Source organism: Lithobates pipiens, unplaced genomic scaffold, assembly GCF_037356315.1.
Source record: "Lithobates pipiens isolate NorthernLeopardFrog02 unplaced genomic scaffold, aLitPip1_a1.2 Scaffold_23, whole genome shotgun sequence".
In the NCBI taxonomy this organism is placed as follows: domain Eukaryota; kingdom Metazoa; phylum Chordata; class Amphibia; order Anura; family Ranidae; genus Lithobates; species Lithobates pipiens.
This window is the reverse complement of record NW_027507785.1, coordinates 167,400,882-167,423,645: the sequence shown is the minus strand read 5'-3', so window position 1 is coordinate 167,423,645 and position 22,764 is coordinate 167,400,882. Positions and strand designations below refer to the sequence as shown.

General features: G+C 48.4%; 1 protein-coding gene across 1 annotated transcript in view; it reads left to right on the top strand.

Moving 5' to 3' along the window:
* Positions 1–22,764, top strand: part of RGS21 (regulator of G protein signaling 21) — a 201,257-nt gene that overhangs the window by 100,758 nt on the left and 77,735 nt on the right. The gene's annotated exons all lie outside the window — the stretch shown is intronic.

Genomic DNA, 22,764 nt, shown 5'->3' with positions numbered 1-22,764 from the left:
TTCGGTGGGGATGTATGCCTGCAAAGGTATTCCACAAATTTTACCTTCTGCAAATTTGACCTAATGGACTTCCCAGTAACTGCTCGCAAGGTAGAGTATAGAGAAGTATTGAGCTTGGCCCAGTGCTACGAGTGACTCCTCCACTCTGGGCCTATTCCCATTGGGTGCAGGCATTCAGCTTGCGATAGTCCACACAGAATCACAGGCAGCCCTCCTTACATACTTGGTCACAGGGGTCGCAATTGCAACCCAGCTCTATGCTCAAGTGGGCCTGTGCGGCCCTCTGTACAAATGGATAGGAGGGGCAGCGGGGGCGCATATAGAGGAACTGTTTCCCAGCCTTTTCGTCTCAAAGGTGAAACATTAGAGGCCTGTTTAGATGCCTGATATTTCACCAAAGCACCCTAATGGGACTCCTACAATTTTTTAAAAAAAATAATAAAAAATAAAATAGTTTAAAAACAAATAAATAACATGTTAAAAAAAATAAAAAAGTAAAATAAAAATGAACTACTGACACAAGTGGGGGAACTACCAGAGTTGCAAAACTTCTAGTTATGCCTTTGATTTTTCCCAAGGACTGCAACTCTCCTGAATTATCCCACTCTAAAGCATGTTGCGGACAAAGTTCTTGACCTCTTGGCCTTTAGTCTGGGGGAATATGGCAGTATCATTCCCTGAGAAGTTGGACTAGCAGAGAAAATAAGTAGAAAGTTTGAAATAAGAAGAGGACAATGATCTGGCATTAAGAAAGGGGCTGTGCACGGGACTTGCCTCTTTTTACAGAAGAGGAAAATGCTGCAAGTAAGCAATTCAAATAGTTACACTTCTTCTTTTACTTGTAATTTTTTAAGTTGGTGACAGCATCTCTTTAAGTCACTCTACTTTGCAAATATATGGTAGGTCAGTAATTTCTTATTTACTATTAGAGCGCTACCCCTGCAGGAGCCGCTTGGTAATTTGGGTTCTTTGTTCTGCACCTTGAAACATTCTCAGCCTCCCTGACTGTTTAGTTTGTAAATGAACTCAACGAGTTGGTACGAGTTCGAATAAATGGTGGTTTGAGCATAAATGAACACACAGAAAGTAGGTTCAGACACACTAGACAGTAAAATCACTATGCCAAGGTAACTTAGAATAGAGTTCTGTACCACTAGACTGGAATTAACTGGGATGAATCAGCAACATTGGCAACAGTGCATACAAGCATTAACTGCAATATAAATAATACTATAACTAGTCTAGAGTACACTCTAGGAGAATGGCTATGATATGGTACAATGTCCCCTGAGAGATGCCTCTTAGCATATGCAATAAGTGAAGGTCTCTGTGTAGCAGCTGTCTTTAGTTCTAATGCTTCAGCCTGCTAGCCTTGAGGCCCAGTTGTACCGTTGGTGCACATGAGAATGGTCCCAGTCAGGCCTAAAGGCAGCAATAAGATGGCTAGATAGCTGTATGGTCAGTTCCTAAAGGGCTCAGTCTCTTGAGCAGCAGTTTTTAAATACCCACAGCAGCGCCTTACCAGTTCCAGCAATATTGCAGCTCACTATCCGTTCAAATAAAATGATTAGTCCATTCTCTGCTCTGCACCCAGGTGACTCTGGCTGTCGGCACACATGGACTCAGCTCTCTGGAACCTGCTCAGGTCAACATTGTGCAGCAGTGGTGGTGCACACTGGACAAGGATGTGCACTCACTGGGCTCTCTCATCGCAAGAGGAAGCCGTGTCCTCTACAGCCTCAGAAAATGTGACTCTTTCCTGTCCTCCTGGCAAACTCCCTTTAATGCCATTCAATGGTCAATAGAGATCCACAGTATGGCTCCTTTCCTGAACTTAATTTGAAATGCTTTGCTGAAAAATAGAAATATAGAATAATGCAAAAACAAAAATACAAATATAAAAATTAAAATAATACAAAATAAATACTCATAATTAAACTCAAATCAATAAAGTAAAAACAAATGCTGGGCATGTCACTCATGAAAATGAGTGAAATTCCACAAAAAATTCAGCCCCATAGGTTTCCTAGTTTGCATCTGAAAAATCCCAAATATAGTGGCTTGAAAAAATAATCATACCCCTTGAAATTTTCCACATTTTGTCATGTTACAACCAAAAACCTAAATGTATTTTATTGGGATTTCATGTGACAGACCAACACAAAGTGGCACATAATTGTGAAGTGGAAGAAAAATGATAAATGGTTTTTAAAATTGTTTAAATGTCTGAAAAGTGTGGCGTGCATTTGTATTCAACCCCCTGAGTTAATACTTTGTAGAACAAGCTTTCACTGCAATTACAACTCTAAATCAATTTGGGTATGTCTCTACCAGCTTTGCACATCTAGAGAGTGACATTTTTGCCAATTCTTCCTTGCAAAAGAGCTCAAGCTCTGTCAGATTGGATGGAGAGCATCTGTAGACAGCAATTTTCAAGTCTAGCCACAAATTCTCAACTTGATTTAGGTCTTGACTTTGACTGGGCCATTCTAACACATGAATATGCTTTGATCTAAACCATTCCATTGTAGTTCTGGCTGTATGTTTAGGGATTTGTCCTGCTGAAAGGTGAACCTCCACCCCGGTCTAAAGTCTTTTGCAGACTCTAACAGGTTTTCTTCTAAGATTGCTCTGTATTTGGCTCCATCCATCTTCCCATTAAGTTTGACCAGCTTCCCTGTGCCTGCTGAAGAAAAGCATCCCAACAACATAACATGTTTCACGGTGGGGGTGGTGTGTTCAGGTTGATGTGCAATTAGTTTTCCGCTACCCATAGTATTTTCCTTTTTAGGCCAAAAAGTTAAATTTTGGTCTCATCTGACCAGAACACCTTCTTCCACATGCTTGCTGTGTCACCACACATGACTTCTCAAAAACTGCAAACAGGACGGACTTCTTATGGCTTTCTTTCAAAAATTGGCTTTCTTCTTGCCATTCTTCCATAAAGGCCAGATTTGTGGAGTGCACAACTAATAGTTGTCCTGTGGACAGATTCTCCCATCTGAGTTGTGGATCTCTGCAGCTCCATCAAAGTTACCATGAGCCTCTTGGCTGCTTCTGCTCTCCTTGCCCGGCCTGTCAGTTTAGGTGGACCGCCATGTCTTGGTAGGTTTGCAGTTGTGCCATACTTTTTCCATTTTTGGATGATGGATTAAACAGTGCTGTGTGAGATGTTCAAAGCTTGGGATATTTTTTATATAGCCTAACCCTGTTTTAAACTTCTCCACAAATTTATCCCTGACATGTCTGGTGTGTTTGTTTGGCCTTCATAATGCTGTTTGTTTACTAAGGTTCTCTAACAAACTTCTGAGGGCTTCACAGAACAGATGTATTTATACTGAGATAACACACAGGTAGACTCTGTTTACTAATTAGGTGACTTCTGAAGACAATTGGTTCCACTAGATTTTAGTTAGGGGTATCAGATTAAAGGGGGCTGAATTCAAATGCACGCCATGCTTTTTTTCAGATATTTCTTTGTAAAATATTTTGAAAACCATCTATAATTTTCCTTCCACTTCACAATTGTGTGCCACTTTGTGTTAGGCTATCACATAAAATCCCAACAAAACAAATTACAATTTTTGGTTGTAACATGACAAAATGTGGAAAATTTCAAGGGTTATGAATGCTTTTTCAAGGCACTGTACCTCTCTTCTACAGAGAAATCTGAATAAATATCCACCTCTCTCTGGGCATCTTATGATTTGAATAACCTGGATATGGATAGCAGCACAATCACTGCCATGATACTGACTAAAATGCTTAGCGGCATTGGTTGAATGATTTTTCTCTGTGTCATACAGGTGATCATGGAGGCGATCCTGCAACCTCCTTGCCTAGATACTGCACAGAACAAATACTGTAAGTGAAGACATATATAACTTATCTTGTATTACAGTTGACAAAGGAGAGAACTTTAAAATTACCCCCCCACCCACTGTTAATGGGCCTAGCAATGCCACCCCCAATAATATGGGGACAACAAGGGCACCTACTGGAACCACATGTGAAGTTTTCTTTAAAACAGTGACGGCTGGTGCTCAACAATTTTGGGGGGCGCAAACAAACTAAAAAAAACAAAAAAAAAACCCCATCAATTGCAGCCTCACTGTGCCCATCAAACGCAGTAACTGTGCCATTAAACTCAGCCACTGTGCCATCAAATGCCGCCACTGTACCCATCAAATGCAGCCACTGTGCGCATGAAACGCTGCCACTGTTTCCATCAAATGCTCCCACTGTGCCATCAAACGCTGCCACTGTGCCCATCAAATGCTGCCACTGTGCCCATCAAACGCTGCCACTGTGCCATCAAATGCTGCCACTGTGCCATCAAACGCTGCCACTGAGCCACAAATGCTGCCACTGTGCCCATCAAATACTCACACTGTGCCATCAAATGCTCCCACTGTGCTCATCAAATGCTGCCATTGTGCCCATTGAATGGTCCCATTGTACCCATCGAATGCTCCCATTGTGCCCATTGATTGCTGTCACTGTGCCCCCCCACCCTCGGCAAGCGGTATCCTCCATGCTCCTCCATGTTCTCAATGTGTTCTCCCGTTCTCTCATCCCATCCTTTCCTATGATTGGACGCCTGATAGGCGTCCAATCAAAGCGCCTGTTGTTTCAGGCAATCAGGTGATGGGTAACAGACCCGAGCACCTGATTGGCGGAGAGGCGGTTCAGTGTTAGGGAAGCGAATATTCATTTGCTGTTTAGCTTTTTTGATGCCTATTAGAGCTTATGACTCTAATCGGGTGCTTCAAAAACACCCCCGTCACTGTAATTCAGGTGCCCGATGCCCGAAAATGTGGATTGGTCGCCTGAATAGGGGGTGGCAGCAGAGGCCATGGATAGATTCATGCAATGCATGAATCTATCTATTGGTGATAGAGGGGGTGGTTGGAGAGAGGGGGCAGCGCCCGTGCGCCCTTATGGACGCACCACCACTGCTTTAAAATGTAACCAACTTGTCACTTTACCACTCTCACTGGAAAAACAACTTGGAACCCAGAAGGTACCTGAAGTGGGAGCTCGCCGGGATACAGTCCTAACACCTTTTGACAGTATCTTAGACTATGTACTATCATTATACAGCACTGGTAAACATCTAAGTGCTATATACTTGTCAGGGAAATAGCCGCAATATCACGAGGTACGTTCGTGTTAACGCGCGTCGGCGCCTACGTAAGCGCAAGGTAGTTTCTAGACGAACGACCGACGCTACGTCTAACCGGGCGGGCATACGCGGTGATGCCACGAATACACAACGTACTCGACGTAGACGTACGATCGCTCCAACGCGCTCACGACGTGACCCGGTCATCTCGTCCATTTAAACGATCGCCTGACACTCCCGCATTGCTGGATTATCGTCAGCTCTCCTGTGAACCTGTACCCGTGTTTCCTGTTTTCCGATCTCCAGTGTACCGACCCGGCTTGCTTGACCTGCTCCTGTTGTTCTCCTGGCTCTGACTCCTGGCTTGTACCCGACGTTCCTGATCTGCTTCCTGCACCTGATCCCGGCCTGTTTGACTATTCTCTGGACTTCCGCTGCCTACTCTCGGACTTCCTAGCACAGTTGCCCATCTAGGCCTGCTTACTCCGTACTTGGCCTCTGCTGCTGCTACCTGGCAACCTGTGCTACTGTGGGCACTGCATCCCTGTGTCAACTTCAGGGTTGTGCTGCGCTCGGCCGCAAGGGGAGCCCTCTCAGCATTTCGGCCTCACTCCTGATCGTGACAGTATAATCCAGCCATGTCAGAGGTCGACAGAGGTTCCTCCCCATTGGAGGCCGTTTTTCAAGAACTTACGGCCCTTACTCCAGCTATTCAGGAGCTCCGAGAGAAATATCATTGGCTGAAGGAACGCCTGCAACACCCGCTTGAACCATCCACCTTCTCTGGTCAAGTTCCTGCTTCTACAATCTCAGCTGCCCCAGAACCACGAGTCCCAGCCCCGGAGCGCTTCTTCGGGGACCGAAGAAGATTCAGATCCTTCAAGAACTCATGTTTCCTCTACTTCTCCCTGCAACCTAAGACCTTTTCTTCAGAAGCAACCAAGGTGGGGTTCACCATTTCATTACTAAGGGACGATCCCCAGACGTGGGCCCACGGCCTGCTGGAGCAATGCAGCCCTTATGTGGATACTTTGGACTTGTTCTTTGAAGCCATGGCCCGCTTGTATGATGACCCTTTCCGGACAGCTACAGCCGAAGCAACTTTGTACGCCCTTCGCCAGGGTGGGCGACCTGCGGAGGACTATTCAGTAGAATTCCGTACCTGGAGCTCTGACTCCGGCTGGAACGAAGCAGCACTAAAATTTCACTATCGTATGGGGTTGTCCGAAGCCCTTAAGGACGAGTTGGCCAGATTGAAGATCCCCACTACTCTTGAGGACCTCATTTTACTCGCCATCCAGCTCGACAGGCGTCTACGGGAACGTCAGTCTGAACGCTCTCGGACTACTTGCTCCATCCAGGTCCCACCTTCAGCTCATCCAGCAGTAGCTCCCGTTCTGGAGGGCACTCCCCGTCCCGCTTTAACCTCCGAAGAGAGACTCCTTCGCCGTCAGGCACACCTCTGTTTTTTACTGTGGGAAATCGGGACATTTCATTAACTACTGCCCCACAAGGCCGAGTAAACCAGTCTCAAGCACCCCATCTCATCTTCAGGTAGCTAAGTCAGCTTCTGCCCACATCACTCTTCCAGTCTCATTGATGGTGGCAGGCAGCAGGATCCCTCTACAAGCCATCATTGACTCTGGAGCCTGCAGCTGCTTTCTGGACTTAACCTTGGCTAGGAGCCTGGCTCTCCCACTGAACCTCAAGGAACAGAGACTGACCGTCCGTTTGGCCGATGGCTCCTTACCTAGTTCAGGTCATGTCACCAAGGAAACTAGTCCCATCCTGACGGTCACCGATTCGGGTCACCGGGAATTCCTTAAATTCGATGTTCTGAGCTCCCCGATGTTCCCTGTTATCCTAGGGATCCCTTGGCTACAGGCGCACAACCCTCAGATCGATTGGCCCACAAGGGTGGTCTCCTTCACATCTGCCTACTGCCAGCAGCACTGCCTAGATCCCGTCCCTCGCAACCTGTCCAGTTGTCTGACTGTACAACCTGTACCCAGTCCGGCTTCTCACATACCAACAGTCTACCAGGAATTCCGAGACGTGTTTGACAAGAGGAAAGCCGATATCCTACCTCCACACCGCCCCTATGACTGCCCCATTGAATTGTTACCCGGGACCTCCATTCCTTTTGGTCGGATATTTCCCCTTTCGGAGACTGAACTGGAGGCTCTGAGACAATACATTGACGAAAACCTGGCCAAAGGATTCATTCGTCCCTCTTCATCCCCTGCCGGAGCAGGTATCTTCTTTGTGGAGAAAAAAGATAAGACCCTAAGACCATGTGTGGACTATGGGGAATTAAATAATATTACCCTCAAAAACCGTTATCCTCTTCCGCTTATCCCTGAACTCCTCCAGAGGTTCCATACCACACGTATCTTTACGAAACTTGATCTACGTGGGGCTTATAATCTTGTCCGTATCCGGGAAGGGGACGAGTGGAAGACCGCCTTCAGAACAAGATTTGGTCACTTTGAGTATTTAGTCATGCCCTTTGGCCTATGTAACGCCCCGGCAACCTTTCAGCATTTCATTAATGATATCTTTCGGGAGCACCTTGACCACTTTGTTGTCGCCTACCTTGACGACATTCTGATTTTTTCAACCTCACTAGAACTTCACAGGGTACATGTTAAGAAGGTACTATGTATTCTTAGAACTCACGGGTTATATGCCAAAGCCAAGAAGTGTGATTTTGAGAAAGAATCCATCCATTTCTTGGGACTCATTATTTCCACAGGTGGAATTGCCATGGACCCGCAGAAAGTGAAATCCATCCTGGATTGGCCCGCTCCTTCCGACAAAAAGGGTGTACAGAGGTTTATCGGGTTCGCAAACTTCTACCGAAGATTCATACGGGGATTCTCCACCATCGTAGCCCCCATCACCTTGACCACTCGCCAGCACACCAAGTTCCACTGGTCCCCAGCAGCTCAGTCCGCCTTTGATCAGCTCAAGATCCTTTTTACCTCTGTGCCCATCCTGCAGCATCCAGATCCCGCCTTGCCCTTCGTGCTAGAGGTTGATGCCTCGGAGGTGGCCACCGGGGCGATCTTATCCCAACGCCAAGGTCCCAAAGCTTTACTGCATCCCGTAGCCTTTTTTTCTCTGAAGATGAGTCCCCCAGAGAAGAACTATGATGTAGGGGACCGGGAACTTCTAGCGATCAAAGCCGCTCTTGAAGAATGGAGGTACCTCCTGGAAGGTGCCGCTCACCCCATTCTAATCTTTACGGACCATAAGAACTTGGAGTATCTCCGTACGGCCAGACGTCTGAGACCCCGACAGGCCCGATGGGCTCTGTTCTTTTCAAGATTCATCTAGGATGTTTCCTGATACCCCTGAAGGAGCTCCACCCAGTACAATTCTGTCTCCCCAAAATTTCCTGTTAATACAGCCAGACCTAAGGTCTTCTATCGAACTGGCTACTAGGCAGTGTACGGAGACCGAAGTTTCTTCCCTGAGGAGCCAAGGAGGGCTTCTATGGCGCCAGGACAAGATTTTTGTTCCCCAACAGGCCAGGTTACTGGTATTGAAGACCTTCCATGACCACCAACTCGCAGGCCACTTTGGAGTGCGGAAAACGACAGACCTTGTACGGTGGTCCCTATGGTGGCCTACTTTAAGGGCGGACTGTAAATTATACGTGGATTCCTGCACCATCTGCCAGCGCAATAAGGGATCCAACACCAGACCCTGGGGTCTGTTAAGGCCACTGCCAGTCCCAGAGAAACCATGGAAAGAAATTTCCATGGATTTTATTGTGGAACTACCTCCCTCTGAAGGGTTTTCGGCCATCTTGGTAGTCGTAGATCGCCTGTCCAAAATGGCGCATTTTTTGCCGCTAAAAGGGACCCCCTCTGCCCTAGATACGGCAAAAACTTTTATAAAGGAGATAGTCCGGTTACACGGGGTACCTGATAGCATTGTATCGGACAGAGGGGTACAATTCACCTCCAAATTTTGGAAAGAACTGTGTAGGTTGCTCTCAATTAAGATATGTTTGTCGTCTGCCTATCACCCACAGAGTAACGGACAAACCGAAAGGACAAACCAAACATTGGAGCAATACCTGCGATGCTTCTGCTCCTTCTCCCAGGATGATTGGGTTTCCTTGTTACCTTGTGCGGAATTCGCATATAACAACTCAGTGCACGCCTCCACCAACCAGTCACCCTTCTGGGCAAACTACGGATTCCACCCTTCATTCCTGCCTAACACCATCCCTGAATCGTCTGTCCCGGCAGTCCAAGACAGAGTAAATCTCATTCACTCGAACTATCAAGCACTGCAAGATTCCATGAGAAGGGCCCAGGAGGAATACAAGAAGCAGTATGATAAGAGGAAGAGAGTCAACCCTACCTTCAAGACAGGGGATAAGGTGTGGCTTTCAGCAGCAAATCTTAAACTGCCTTGTCCTTCCCGGAAACTGGGACCTAAATTTCTGGGTCCTTTTGAGATCAAACGGGAGATTAATCCCGTAGCCTTTGAACTTGTTTTGCCTGAATCGTTTAAAATCCATCCCATATTTCATGTCTCCCTCCTTAAACCTGTTACCTTTAGTCCATTTTCAGGAAGAGAAGAAATGCCCCCGCCTCCAGTTCAGGTTGGTGAAGAAACCGAGTACGAAGTGGAGTCCATCCTCGACTGTCGTCGGAGAGGTAGGACCATCCAGTTTTTAATTAAATGGAAGGGGTATTCTGCTGAGGAAAACTCATGGGAGCCTGCCAACCACGTACATGCTCCTAAACTTTTACATAGGTTCCGCAGCCGGTATCCTGAAAAATGGGCTCGGTTGGGCATCCGGAGGCTGCCCCTTGGGGGGAGGCACTGTCAGGGAAATAGCCGCAATATCACGAGGTACGTTCGTGTTAACGCGCGTCGGCGCCTACGTAAGCGCAAGGTAGTTTCTAGACGAACGACCGACGCTACGTCTAACCGGGCGGGCATACGCGGTGATGCCACGAATACACAACGTACTCGACGTAGACGTACGATCGCTCCAACGCGCTCACGACGTGACCCGGTCATCTCGTCCATTTAAACGATCGCCTGACACTCCCGCATTGCTGGATTATCGTCAGCTCTCCTGTGAACCTGTACCCGTGTTTCCTGTTTTCCGATCTCCAGTGTACCGACCCGGCTTGCTTGACCTGCTCCTGTTGTTCTCCTGGCTCTGACTCCTGGCTTGTACCCGACGTTCCTGATCTGCTTCCTGCACCTGATCCCGGCCTGTTTGACTATTCTCTGGACTTCCGCTGCCTACTCTCGGACTTCCTAGCACAGTTGCCCATCTAGGCCTGCTTACTCCGTACTTGGCCTCTGCTGCTGCTACCTGGCAACCTGTGCTACTGTGGGCACTGCATCCCTGTGTCAACTTCAGGGTTGTGCTGCGCTCGGCCGCAAGGGGAGCCCTCTCAGCATTTCGGCCTCACTCCTGATCGTGACAGTATAATCCAGCCATGTCAGAGGTCGACAGAGGTTCCTCCCCATTGGAGGCCGTTTTTCAAGAACTTACGGCCCTTACTCCAGCTATTCAGGAGCTCCGAGAGAAATATCATTGGCTGAAGGAACGCCTGCAACACCCGCTTGAACCATCCACCTTCTCTGGTCAAGTTCCTGCTTCTACAATCTCAGCTGCCCCAGAACCACGAGTCCCAGCCCCGGAGCGCTTCTTCGGGGACCGAAGAAGATTCAGATCCTTCAAGAACTCATGTTTCCTCTACTTCTCCCTGCAACCTAAGACCTTTTCTTCAGAAGCAACCAAGGTGGGGTTCACCATTTCATTACTAAGGGACGATCCCCAGACGTGGGCCCACGGCCTGCTGGAGCAATGCAGCCCTTATGTGGATACTTTGGACTTGTTCTTTGAAGCCATGGCCCGCTTGTATGATGACCCTTTCCGGACAGCTACAGCCGAAGCAACTTTGTACGCCCTTCGCCAGGGTGGGCGACCTGCGGAGGACTATTCAGTAGAATTCCGTACCTGGAGCTCTGACTCCGGCTGGAACGAAGCAGCACTAAAATTTCACTATCGTATGGGGTTGTCCGAAGCCCTTAAGGACGAGTTGGCCAGATTGAAGATCCCCACTACTCTTGAGGACCTCATTTTACTCGCCATCCAGCTCGACAGGCGTCTACGGGAACGTCAGTCTGAACGCTCTCGGACTACTTGCTCCATCCAGGTCCCACCTTCAGCTCATCCAGCAGTAGCTCCCGTTCTGGAGGGCACTCCCCGTCCCGCTTTAACCTCCGAAGAGAGACTCCTTCGCCGTCAGGCACACCTCTGTTTTTTACTGTGGGAAATCGGGACATTTCATTAACTACTGCCCCACAAGGCCGAGTAAACCAGTCTCAAGCACCCCATCTCATCTTCAGGTAGCTAAGTCAGCTTCTGCCCACATCACTCTTCCAGTCTCATTGATGGTGGCAGGCAGCAGGATCCCTCTACAAGCCATCATTGACTCTGGAGCCTGCAGCTGCTTTCTGGACTTAACCTTGGCTAGGAGCCTGGCTCTCCCACTGAACCTCAAGGAACAGAGACTGACCGTCCGTTTGGCCGATGGCTCCTTACCTAGTTCAGGTCATGTCACCAAGGAAACTAGTCCCATCCTGACGGTCACCGATTCGGGTCACCGGGAATTCCTTAAATTCGATGTTCTGAGCTCCCCGATGTTCCCTGTTATCCTAGGGATCCCTTGGCTACAGGCGCACAACCCTCAGATCGATTGGCCCACAAGGGTGGTCTCCTTCACATCTGCCTACTGCCAGCAGCACTGCCTAGATCCCGTCCCTCGCAACCTGTCCAGTTGTCTGACTGTACAACCTGTACCCAGTCCGGCTTCTCACATACCAACAGTCTACCAGGAATTCCGAGACGTGTTTGACAAGAGGAAAGCCGATATCCTACCTCCACACCGCCCCTATGACTGCCCCATTGAATTGTTACCCGGGACCTCCATTCCTTTTGGTCGGATATTTCCCCTTTCGGAGACTGAACTGGAGGCTCTGAGACAATACATTGACGAAAACCTGGCCAAAGGATTCATTCGTCCCTCTTCATCCCCTGCCGGAGCAGGTATCTTCTTTGTGGAGAAAAAAGATAAGACCCTAAGACCATGTGTGGACTATGGGGAATTAAATAATATTACCCTCAAAAACCGTTATCCTCTTCCGCTTATCCCTGAACTCCTCCAGAGGTTCCATACCACACGTATCTTTACGAAACTTGATCTACGTGGGGCTTATAATCTTGTCCGTATCCGGGAAGGGGACGAGTGGAAGACCGCCTTCAGAACAAGATTTGGTCACTTTGAGTATTTAGTCATGCCCTTTGGCCTATGTAACGCCCCGGCAACCTTTCAGCATTTCATTAATGATATCTTTCGGGAGCACCTTGACCACTTTGTTGTCGCCTACCTTGACGACATTCTGATTTTTTCAACCTCACTAGAACTTCACAGGGTACATGTTAAGAAGGTACTATGTATTCTTAGAACTCACGGGTTATATGCCAAAGCCAAGAAGTGTGATTTTGAGAAAGAATCCATCCATTTCTTGGGACTCATTATTTCCACAGGTGGAATTGCCATGGACCCGCAGAAAGTGAAATCCATCCTGGATTGGCCCGCTCCTTCCGACAAAAAGGGTGTACAGAGGTTTATCGGGTTCGCAAACTTCTACCGAAGATTCATACGGGGATTCTCCACCATCGTAGCCCCCATCACCTTGACCACTCGCCAGCACACCAAGTTCCACTGGTCCCCAGCAGCTCAGTCCGCCTTTGATCAGCTCAAGATCCTTTTTACCTCTGTGCCCATCCTGCAGCATCCAGATCCCGCCTTGCCCTTCGTGCTAGAGGTTGATGCCTCGGAGGTGGCCACCGGGGCGATCTTATCCCAACGCCAAGGTCCCAAAGCTTTACTGCATCCCGTAGCCTTTTTTTCTCTGAAGATGAGTCCCCCAGAGAAGAACTATGATGTAGGGGACCGGGAACTTCTAGCGATCAAAGCCGCTCTTGAAGAATGGAGGTACCTCCTGGAAGGTGCCGCTCACCCCATTCTAATCTTTACGGACCATAAGAACTTGGAGTATCTCCGTACGGCCAGACGTCTGAGACCCCGACAGGCCCGATGGGCTCTGTTCTTTTCAAGATTCATCTAGGATGTTTCCTGATACCCCTGAAGGAGCTCCACCCAGTACAATTCTGTCTCCCCAAAATTTCCTGTTAATACAGCCAGACCTAAGGTCTTCTATCGAACTGGCTACTAGGCAGTGTACGGAGACCGAAGTTTCTTCCCTGAGGAGCCAAGGAGGGCTTCTATGGCGCCAGGACAAGATTTTTGTTCCCCAACAGGCCAGGTTACTGGTATTGAAGACCTTCCATGACCACCAACTCGCAGGCCACTTTGGAGTGCGGAAAACGACAGACCTTGTACGGCGGTCCCTATGGTGGCCTACTTTAAGGGCGGACTGTAAATTATACGTGGATTCCTGCACCATCTGCCAGCGCAATAAGGGATCCAACACCAGACCCTGGGGTCTGTTAAGGCCACTGCCAGTCCCAGAGAAACCATGGAAAGAAATTTCCATGGATTTTATTGTGGAACTACCTCCCTCTGAAGGGTTTTCGGCCATCTTGGTAGTCGTAGATCGCCTGTCCAAAATGGCGCATTTTTTGCCGCTAAAAGGGACCCCCTCTGCCCTAGATACGGCAAAAACTTTTATAAAGGAGATAGTCCGGTTACACGGGGTACCTGATAGCATTGTATCGGACAGAGGGGTACAATTCACCTCCAAATTTTGGAAAGAACTGTGTAGGTTGCTCTCAATTAAGATATGTTTGTCGTCTGCCTATCACCCACAGAGTAACGGACAAACCGAAAGGACAAACCAAACATTGGAGCAATACCTGCGATGCTTCTGCTCCTTCTCCCAGGATGATTGGGTTTCCTTGTTACCTTGTGCGGAATTCGCATATAACAACTCAGTGCACGCCTCCACCAACCAGTCACCCTTCTGGGCAAACTACGGATTCCACCCTTCATTCCTGCCTAACACCATCCCTGAATCGTCTGTCCCGGCAGTCCAAGACAGAGTAAATCTCATTCACTCGAACTATCAAGCACTGCAAGATTCCATGAGAAGGGCCCAGGAGGAATACAAGAAGCAGTATGATAAGAGGAAGAGAGTCAACCCTACCTTCAAGACAGGGGATAAGGTGTGGCTTTCAGCAGCAAATCTTAAACTGCCTTGTCCTTCCCGGAAACTGGGACCTAAATTTCTGGGTCCTTTTGAGATCAAACGGGAGATTAATCCCGTAGCCTTTGAACTTGTTTTGCCTGAATCGTTTAAAATCCATCCCATATTTCATGTCTCCCTCCTTAAACCTGTTACCTTTAGTCCATTTTCAGGAAGAGAAGAAATGCCCCCGCCTCCAGTTCAGGTTGGTGAAGAAACCGAGTACGAAGTGGAGTCCATCCTCGACTGTCGTCGGAGAGGTAGGACCATCCAGTTTTTAATTAAATGGAAGGGGTATTCTGCTGAGGAAAACTCATGGGAGCCTGCCAACCACGTACATGCTCCTAAACTTTTACATAGGTTCCGCAGCCGGTATCCTGAAAAATGGGCTCGGTTGGGCATCCGGAGGCTGCCCCTTGGGGGGAGGCACTGTCAGGGAAATAGCCGCAATATCACGAGGTACGTTCGTGTTAACGCGCGTCGGCGCCTACGTAAGCGCAAGGTAGTTTCTAGACGAACGACCGACGCTACGTCTAACCGGGCGGGCATACGCGGTGATGCCACGAATACACAACGTACTCGACGTAGACGTACGATCGCTCCAACGCGCTCACGACGTGACCCGGTCATCTCGTCCATTTAAACGATCGCCTGACACTCCCGCATTGCTGGATTATCGTCAGCTCTCCTGTGAACCTGTACCCGTGTTTCCTGTTTTCCGATCTCCAGTGTACCGACCCGGCTTGCTTGACCTGCTCCTGTTGTTCTCCTGGCTCTGACTCCTGGCTTGTACCCGACGTTCCTGATCTGCTTCCTGCACCTGATCCCGGCCTGTTTGACTATTCTCTGGACTTCCGCTGCCTACTCTCGGACTTCCTAGCACAGTTGCCCATCTAGGCCTGCTTACTCCGTACTTGGCCTCTGCTGCTGCTACCTGGCAACCTGTGCTACTGTGGGCACTGCATCCCTGTGTCAACTTCAGGGTTGTGCTGCGCTCGGCCGCAAGGGGAGCCCTCTCAGCATTTCGGCCTCACTCCTGATCGTGACAATACTTGACCTCATTAAACTCCAGAAAAGGCAGGTATGACGCAGCCTTAAAAATTGTCCGGTCAGTATGCCCTTTATAGTATGAGTGGGATTTCCTAAATCTTACCACAACACTGTATTACTGGCTAGAGGTTTCCTATAAAGTCCCAGAACAACCTGTCCATCTATACCAGATAAAGTTACATCTAAAAAAGGAAATGGAAACAACCTCCATTTGGCCAGTAATCCTCAAATGTAGGCCATTATTGTTCAAATAGGCCAACCAGCTCTTCAAACTGCCAATGTCCTTGGAAACAACTAACAGAAAATTATCAATGTAGCAAAAGTAAGATTTATACATGATCTGAAAGGTTCTCATCTCCAAACATGTGGTTCCTCTCCCACCAACCCATATTAAGGTTGGTGAGAAAAGGGAAAACTTAGCCCCCATAACTGCCCCGCACTTCTGGAGATAGGGAACCCCATCAAAAGTGATGAGTTCTTTCTGCACTAAAGAATGATAGCTGTGGTGCGCCAGAAATTTGTTTTACTGCCTGTATTCCCAATGTATCTGGAATGTATAAATATAAATTAGAAACATCACATGTAACCCATATGTTTTTTTCCCAGACACATTTAGCAAGTGATGAGATGTCTCTTCTTTCCAGAGGTTTGAATTTTGTCCCAGCAGACATTTCAGTTTGCTTGACACAATTCTTGATGTAAATACATTTGTTCAGAGCATCATATTATTTTGGTATTATGTGATAATGATGTAAGTGATCAACATTTTGTCAATGATCAGGTTCCTAATGTCCAGATGGACTTTCAGGACTGATGTGGGGTCTGTGACCTTGAAGATCTTGCCTCTGAGTCTGATTAGGTGAGTCAGATGAATTTACTATATCTGAAATTAGTATACCATTCAAATTGAGATCTGACTTTTATCCTGCACATTCTAGAAAAAAAGGAAATGGACCAGTACCAGAGGTTGACCGTACACACCTAGCCTCCATATCTGCCTCAGGTTGGGTGCTAAAGCATAATTTAACCCCTAATGAATTCCACTAAAAAAATTATGTGCTGATTCTAGCATTGTGATAATAAGTTCTGATAATGGCGGGTTGTCTGTTTTTTTGGATGTCGAAGTTCATAAATCAAAAATTATACACCAATTGTCAGACGATGATACCTGTGCTAAGCTTAAAGGCAATCCTACTAATGCATTCAAAAGGGATCTGCGGCTTCCTATCTGCATTTTATGCTGACGTTCCACTATCTCACAAATACCTACAAAGGTCTTGACCCTTTGTTGCGGAGACCAATTGCTGCAGGCATAGCCTCCTTGAAGGAACAAATCTGTCAATGGGTTGATTATCAGCTGCGGCTCATGGTTACCAGTCTGCCTGGGTAACTGAGGGATACCAAACAGTTGCTGAATAGGTTGAAACGGTTTCCCTGGAGGGAGAAATATATATGGGTTACATGTGATGTTTCCAATTTTTATTCGTCCGTTTCACTTATATTGGGAAGCCAGGCAGTTTCATTTCTTTTTCGGGAACACCAGAGCCATTATTTTTGGGGCAGAAAGAATTTACATTACAAAGTTTGGACTATTTATTGATTTTTGCCCCCTCTCTTGCCAACCTTTATAGGGGTTGGTGGGAGAGGACCCGCATTTTTGGAGATGGGAATCCTTTCAGATCATGTATAAAACTTTACTTTCACTACATCAATGATTTGCTGTGTTGGTTGCTTTCAAGGTCATTGGCAGTTTGGAGAGCTGTTTAGCCTATTTGAACAATAATGACCTAAACCTGAGGTTAAATGACCGAATGGAGGTTGTTTGCATTTCCTCTTTGGACGTAACGTTATGTATTAATGTATAGGTTGTTTCTGGACTTTATAGGAAATCTCTAGCAGCCAATGCTGTGTTGCAGGCGGATTTGGAACATCCCACTCATACTATAGAGGGTATACCGACAGGCAATTTTTTAAGGCTGCGTCATATTTATAGGAATGATGACCAGTTTAACCAGCAAGCCTATGTGGGAATTATTCCATCAGTGGGGTTATCCAATGTCAATTTTGAAAAGAGATTTGTTTATTGCCGAGACCAAAACTAGGTAGGAATTACTAGTTGATAGAGACAAGAAGAAACCCAATGAGCTGGTACCTGTCTTTTATACTGCTTACAGCCTAGAGTTTAACAAGGTCAAATATATATTGCTAGTAGGTATTCACCAGTGCTGTATAATGATAGTAGACAGTGTGTTGGGGGGTGCTAACAAACCTGCCTGCCCACCCGTTTGCCAGCCCTGCACACCCGTTTGCCAGCCCCGCTCGCCAGTCTGCCAGGCCCACACTTACCCCACCCAGGTCGCGGACTGCTTCCCCAGCTTCTCCTCCCGGCCAATCTGGTTGCTTGTCCTCCTGGCTAATCTGGTCATGGGACTTGTTTCCTGTCCTGATTGCCTGGAAGGAGAAGCAGGAAGACAATAGTAAATGTTCAATCGCTAATGTCACAAGTGGGTGGGCCTCCTTTTTTTCAGCCAATTAAAGCCTCCGGCTCTAAGCGTGTGCTTGAAAAAAAAAAACTCTTAGAACTCGCATGGATATTAGGGGCCGGCACATAGGTATTGGGGGGGCGGCACCACTGCGCCCCTTATTGACCGACCGCTGCTGATAGTGCATATTATAAGATGAGGTGTTAAGACTATGTTAAGACTATGTTAAGACTAGCCCCCTCTTTAGGTACCTTCCTGTCTCCAAGTTATTTTTCTCCCCATATTTTTGGGGGGTGACATTGTTAGGTCCACCAACAGTGGGAGGAAATTTCAAGTTCTCTCCTTTGTCAATTGTAACACTGGAAATGTTACATATGTCATCACTTGCAGTATTTGTCCTGTGTAATATGCAGGGAGGACTATGAGGAGGCTGCAGGATTGCCTTCACAATCTCCTGTATGACATGGAGAAAATTATGCAACCAATGTCGCTAAGCATTTCAATGAGTGTCATGATGGTAATTCCGTGGCTATCTGTATGCAGCTTATTGAAAGATTATGATCCCAAAGAGAGGTGGAGATTTATTCTGGCTTCTCTGTAAAAGAGAGGTATTTGGGATTTTTCCGATGCAAACTAGGAGGGCTGTGGAGCTGAATTTTGAGTAGGATGTCACTAATTTTTTTCTTTTTCCTTTGCACTTTATTGATTTAAGTTTATTTATGAGTATTTCATTTTATTTTTTTTATTTTTTTTATTTTTTTTTGCATTTATGTATATTTCTTTTTACATTATTGCATGTTTAATTATGAGTTGATTTATGCATAATATAGTTAATTTGCTGTTTTCAGTACACATTTATGTGCTTTTTGTGGGTGAGTTCTCTTTTCCTTTTGTGCTTGATCTCCCTGTTGATTTCACCTGATGATGGGGTATCTAGTTTCCTTTATGTGTTTGAGAGTGGAAGTTTAGGATGGTATTAGTAAGTGTTAGCGTAGAGTAGGGATGAGCTTGGTGTTAGACTCGAACACCGGCTGTTTGCCCATTCGGCAAAGCCAGAACTCTGTGGGCCGTTCGCGCCAAATTCGTGTGGCGCTCACGGCTCACAATGCACTGCGCCATAGCAGTGCATTGCTGGCTCATGATTGGCCAAGCATGCACTGTGACCCCGCATGCTTGGCCAATCACAGCGCGGGCAGCAAGGAGAGCCATGATTGGCCACAGGCAGGATGCCTGTGGCCAATCATAGCTCAGGCTGTGTAGTACACGCCCCACACTATATGAGGCCGCCAGCACGGCAGCCTTGTGTAGTGTGTTGGCGTCTGCAGGAGTTAGTGGGTGTTCTCTGTGTACCTTCAACGCAGTATACACCATCCGGTATCCACCTATTAGCGTTCTTGCTCTTCTGTAATTGAGCTATCAGCCATCTGCAGGAGTTTCTGGGTGTTGTCTGTGTGCCCTGAGTGCAGTATACACCATTATCCACCTATATAGCTATATTGATCTTCTGTAATTGAGCTATCAGCCATCTGCAGGAGTTTCTAGGTGTTGTCTGTGTGCCCTGAGCGCAGTATACACCTTTATCCACCTATTTTGCTCTTCTCTAATTGAGCCATCTGCCATCTGCAGGAGTTAGTTGGTGTTGTGTGCCTCCCGCACAGCACAGTATACACCGGTATCTACCCTTTAATTCCTGTTGTTCTATAATAAAGGCATCTTCAGGAGTTAGTGGGTGTTATGTACCTCCAGCACAATATACACTACCCAATTGCTGGTTTTCCCATCTCCCTTCAGGCCATTACCATGTCTGGAAGGCCAACAAGGAGAGGCAGACAGGCACGAGCCGATTAAAGAGGGCAAGCAGTCTCTGTGTCTAGAGACAACAGTGCTGGTCGTGGACGCGGTGCATCGTCATCAGGCATGGCCATGGGACACGCTTGTCCTTATTTTCGGCAGCTGGACGTGTTGAGCCGCATAATGCCGAAGACTTGGTAGAGTGGATGACCAAATCCTCTTCATCCTCCTCATCCTCTCTCACCCAGGCTCAGCAAAGCAGCTGCCAACGCATCCTCTTCCCTCGTCTCAATATCATCATCAGTGACTCCTTCCCTAGACCCACCACATCATCCTGAGGAGTCCCCTGAACTCTTTGAGCACAGTGTTGGGTACATGCTCCAGGAGGATGCCCAGTGTTTTGTAGGCTCTGATGATGATACTCAGCTAGAGGAAGGCAGTAGCGTGAGTGCAGAGAGAGGGGATGCTCAAGAAGGACAGCAATCTAGCAGTCATGTTCCACAAGCTGCAGCATACTGCCAGGTTTGCTCCAGCGATGAAGAGGGAGGGGATGATGAGGGCACTGACTCCACGTGGGTGCCTGGTAGGAGAGAGGAGGAGGAGACACATCTCCAAGGAGGCAGGATGCCCTCCGGGGGCCAGCTTAGGGGCAGCACACCGACTGAATCACACTGCAGAGCTCCGCCTGAGCAGGGCGCTGCCTCTGCGCGTTATTCTAAAAGTTCTTTGGTGTGGGCCTTTTTTGAGACGAGTGCATCAGAGTGCATCAGATCTCACCGCTGCTATTTGCAACATATGTCTCAAGCATATCTCGCGTGGCCCAAACATCAGCCGCTTGGGCACCACATGCTTGACCAGACATATGTTGACCTCTCCTTGCTCCTCATCAGCTGGGATCTCCAACCCCACTAGACCTTCAGACCTCTCTGAAACCTGCGCTGAGAGGAATGAAGGTGTAGAATTAGGTGTGTCACAGCCAAGTGCTTTCGGGCACTCTGCTAGGAGTACACCCACGTCCAATTGTAGCAGGCAAATTTCCCTGCCCCAGCTGCTGGACCGTCGAAAGAAGTTCACTCCCAGCCATCCACATGCCCAGCGGTTGAATGCTATCTTGATTAAATTGCTAGCACTTCAACTGCTACCTTTTCAGTTGGTAGACTCGGCCCCCTTCCGTGAGTTTGTGTAATGTGCGGTTCCTCAGTGGCACGTCCCCAAGCGCCACTTTTTCTCACGGAAGCGATTCCGGCTCTCTACCGGCATGTGGAAGGCAATTTCCTTGCCTCACTGGACAGGGCGGTCAGCGGTAAGGTGCATATTACTTCTGACTCATGGTCCAGCAGGCATGGACATGGACAGGGACGTTACCTGTCTTTCACGGCCCATTGGGTCACTCTTCTGGCAGCTGGGAAGGATGCAGGACAAGGTGCAGTAGTGTTGGAGGTTGTTCCGCCACCCCGCCTCCAAAATGCTAATACTGGTTGTGACACACCTCTCTCCTCCACCCCCTCCTCTTCTTCTTCCTCCATGGCCTCTTAAAGTGCTCTGTCCTTGGAACCAGCAGTGCTCTTTAGGCGTTCAAGGGGCTACGCAAGTACGCAGGCAAAACAATGCCATGCTGTGCTTGCGCTGGTTTGTTTTGGGGACAGGGGCCACACTGGGGCAGATATTTTATAAGCTCTGCAGGGGCAGGCCGAGAGGTGGTTGATGCCACGCCAGCTTAAGCCAGGATTGGTGGTTTGTGACAATGGCACCAACCTCCGACAGGGACAACTGACCCATGTGCCCTGTGTGGCTCACGTCCTCAACCTGGTGGTGCAGCGGCTCTTGGGCAGGTACCCCGGGCTTACAGGATGTCCTGAAGCAGGCCAGGAAAGTCTGTGTGCATTTCTGCCGATCATTTAATGCCTGTGCTCGGCTGGCTGAACTTCAAAAGGAGTTGAACCTGCCCAAGAACCGCCTTATATGTGACATGCCCACCAGGTGGAATTCAACATTGGCCATGCTGCAGCGGCTTCACACGCAACAGAGGGCCATCAGTGAGTACCTGTGCGACTACGGCACCAGGACAGGGTCAGAGGAGATTGTGTCAGCATGGAGGTGGAGGCTGGCACTCACCATCAGCAGCAGCAGTCTTGTAGGGATGATTTACAGTCCCAAGAAACCCGTGGACTTGTACGTGGCTGGGAGGAGGTAGCTGTTGATCATGTTGTCCTTAGTGACCCAGAGGACTCCGGACCGAATGCCTCAGCTAACCTACGCTGCATGGCCTCCCTGATTGTCACGAGGATCCTGGCAGCAGTGGTCAGTCCGGACCTTCCGTCGCACGTCCGCGGGTGCGTGGGAGCGCGCGCGCGGTCGTGCGCGTGCGGTCGTGCGCACGTGTGTGCGCTCGTTGGCGCCAGGCGGGCTATTTAACTCAGTTGGTCACATCCAGTTCTTGCTGTCTGATCTACAGCGTGCGAGTACCCTGATTCTGAGAACCTGCCTTCTGTGACCTGTTGACCCGGCTTGTTTACTTACTGCTCCAGCTATCCACCTGCATCTGACCCCGGCCTGCCTGACCTCCCCTCTGCTTGATCCTTCGGTGCCTTGCTGCCTTCCCGTTTACCGACCCGGCTCGTCCGACCATCCACCTGCTTGATCCTTGGTACCTTTGCTGACCGTCTGACCTCCGACCTGGCTTGTCTGACTGCTCTGCTTCCAGCCTCCTGTTCCGGTGCCGTCTGCTGCTCTACCTCCAGTAGTGGTTCCAGCACCTGTCTGAAGTCCTGCCTCTGCCAGAGTTCCTGCATCGGTGTCCTGGTCCAGCCTCTCTGCCTGCCGCTCTGCTTCAGCTTCCTGCACCTGCCTGCTGATCCTGTTTCCCTCCGATTCCAGTCATTCCCTGATCCAGCTGTTGATCCTGCCAGACACTCGTGCCCCTCTTGACTCTTGTGTTACCTGTATACACTACCAGGGCCCTTGAGTCGGAGCCGCAAGAGAGGTCTCCTCCTGCAAGTCGGGCTCTACCACCAGGTACGTGACAGTATCAGACAGCCATGTCCGAGCCCGCGCAGGGAG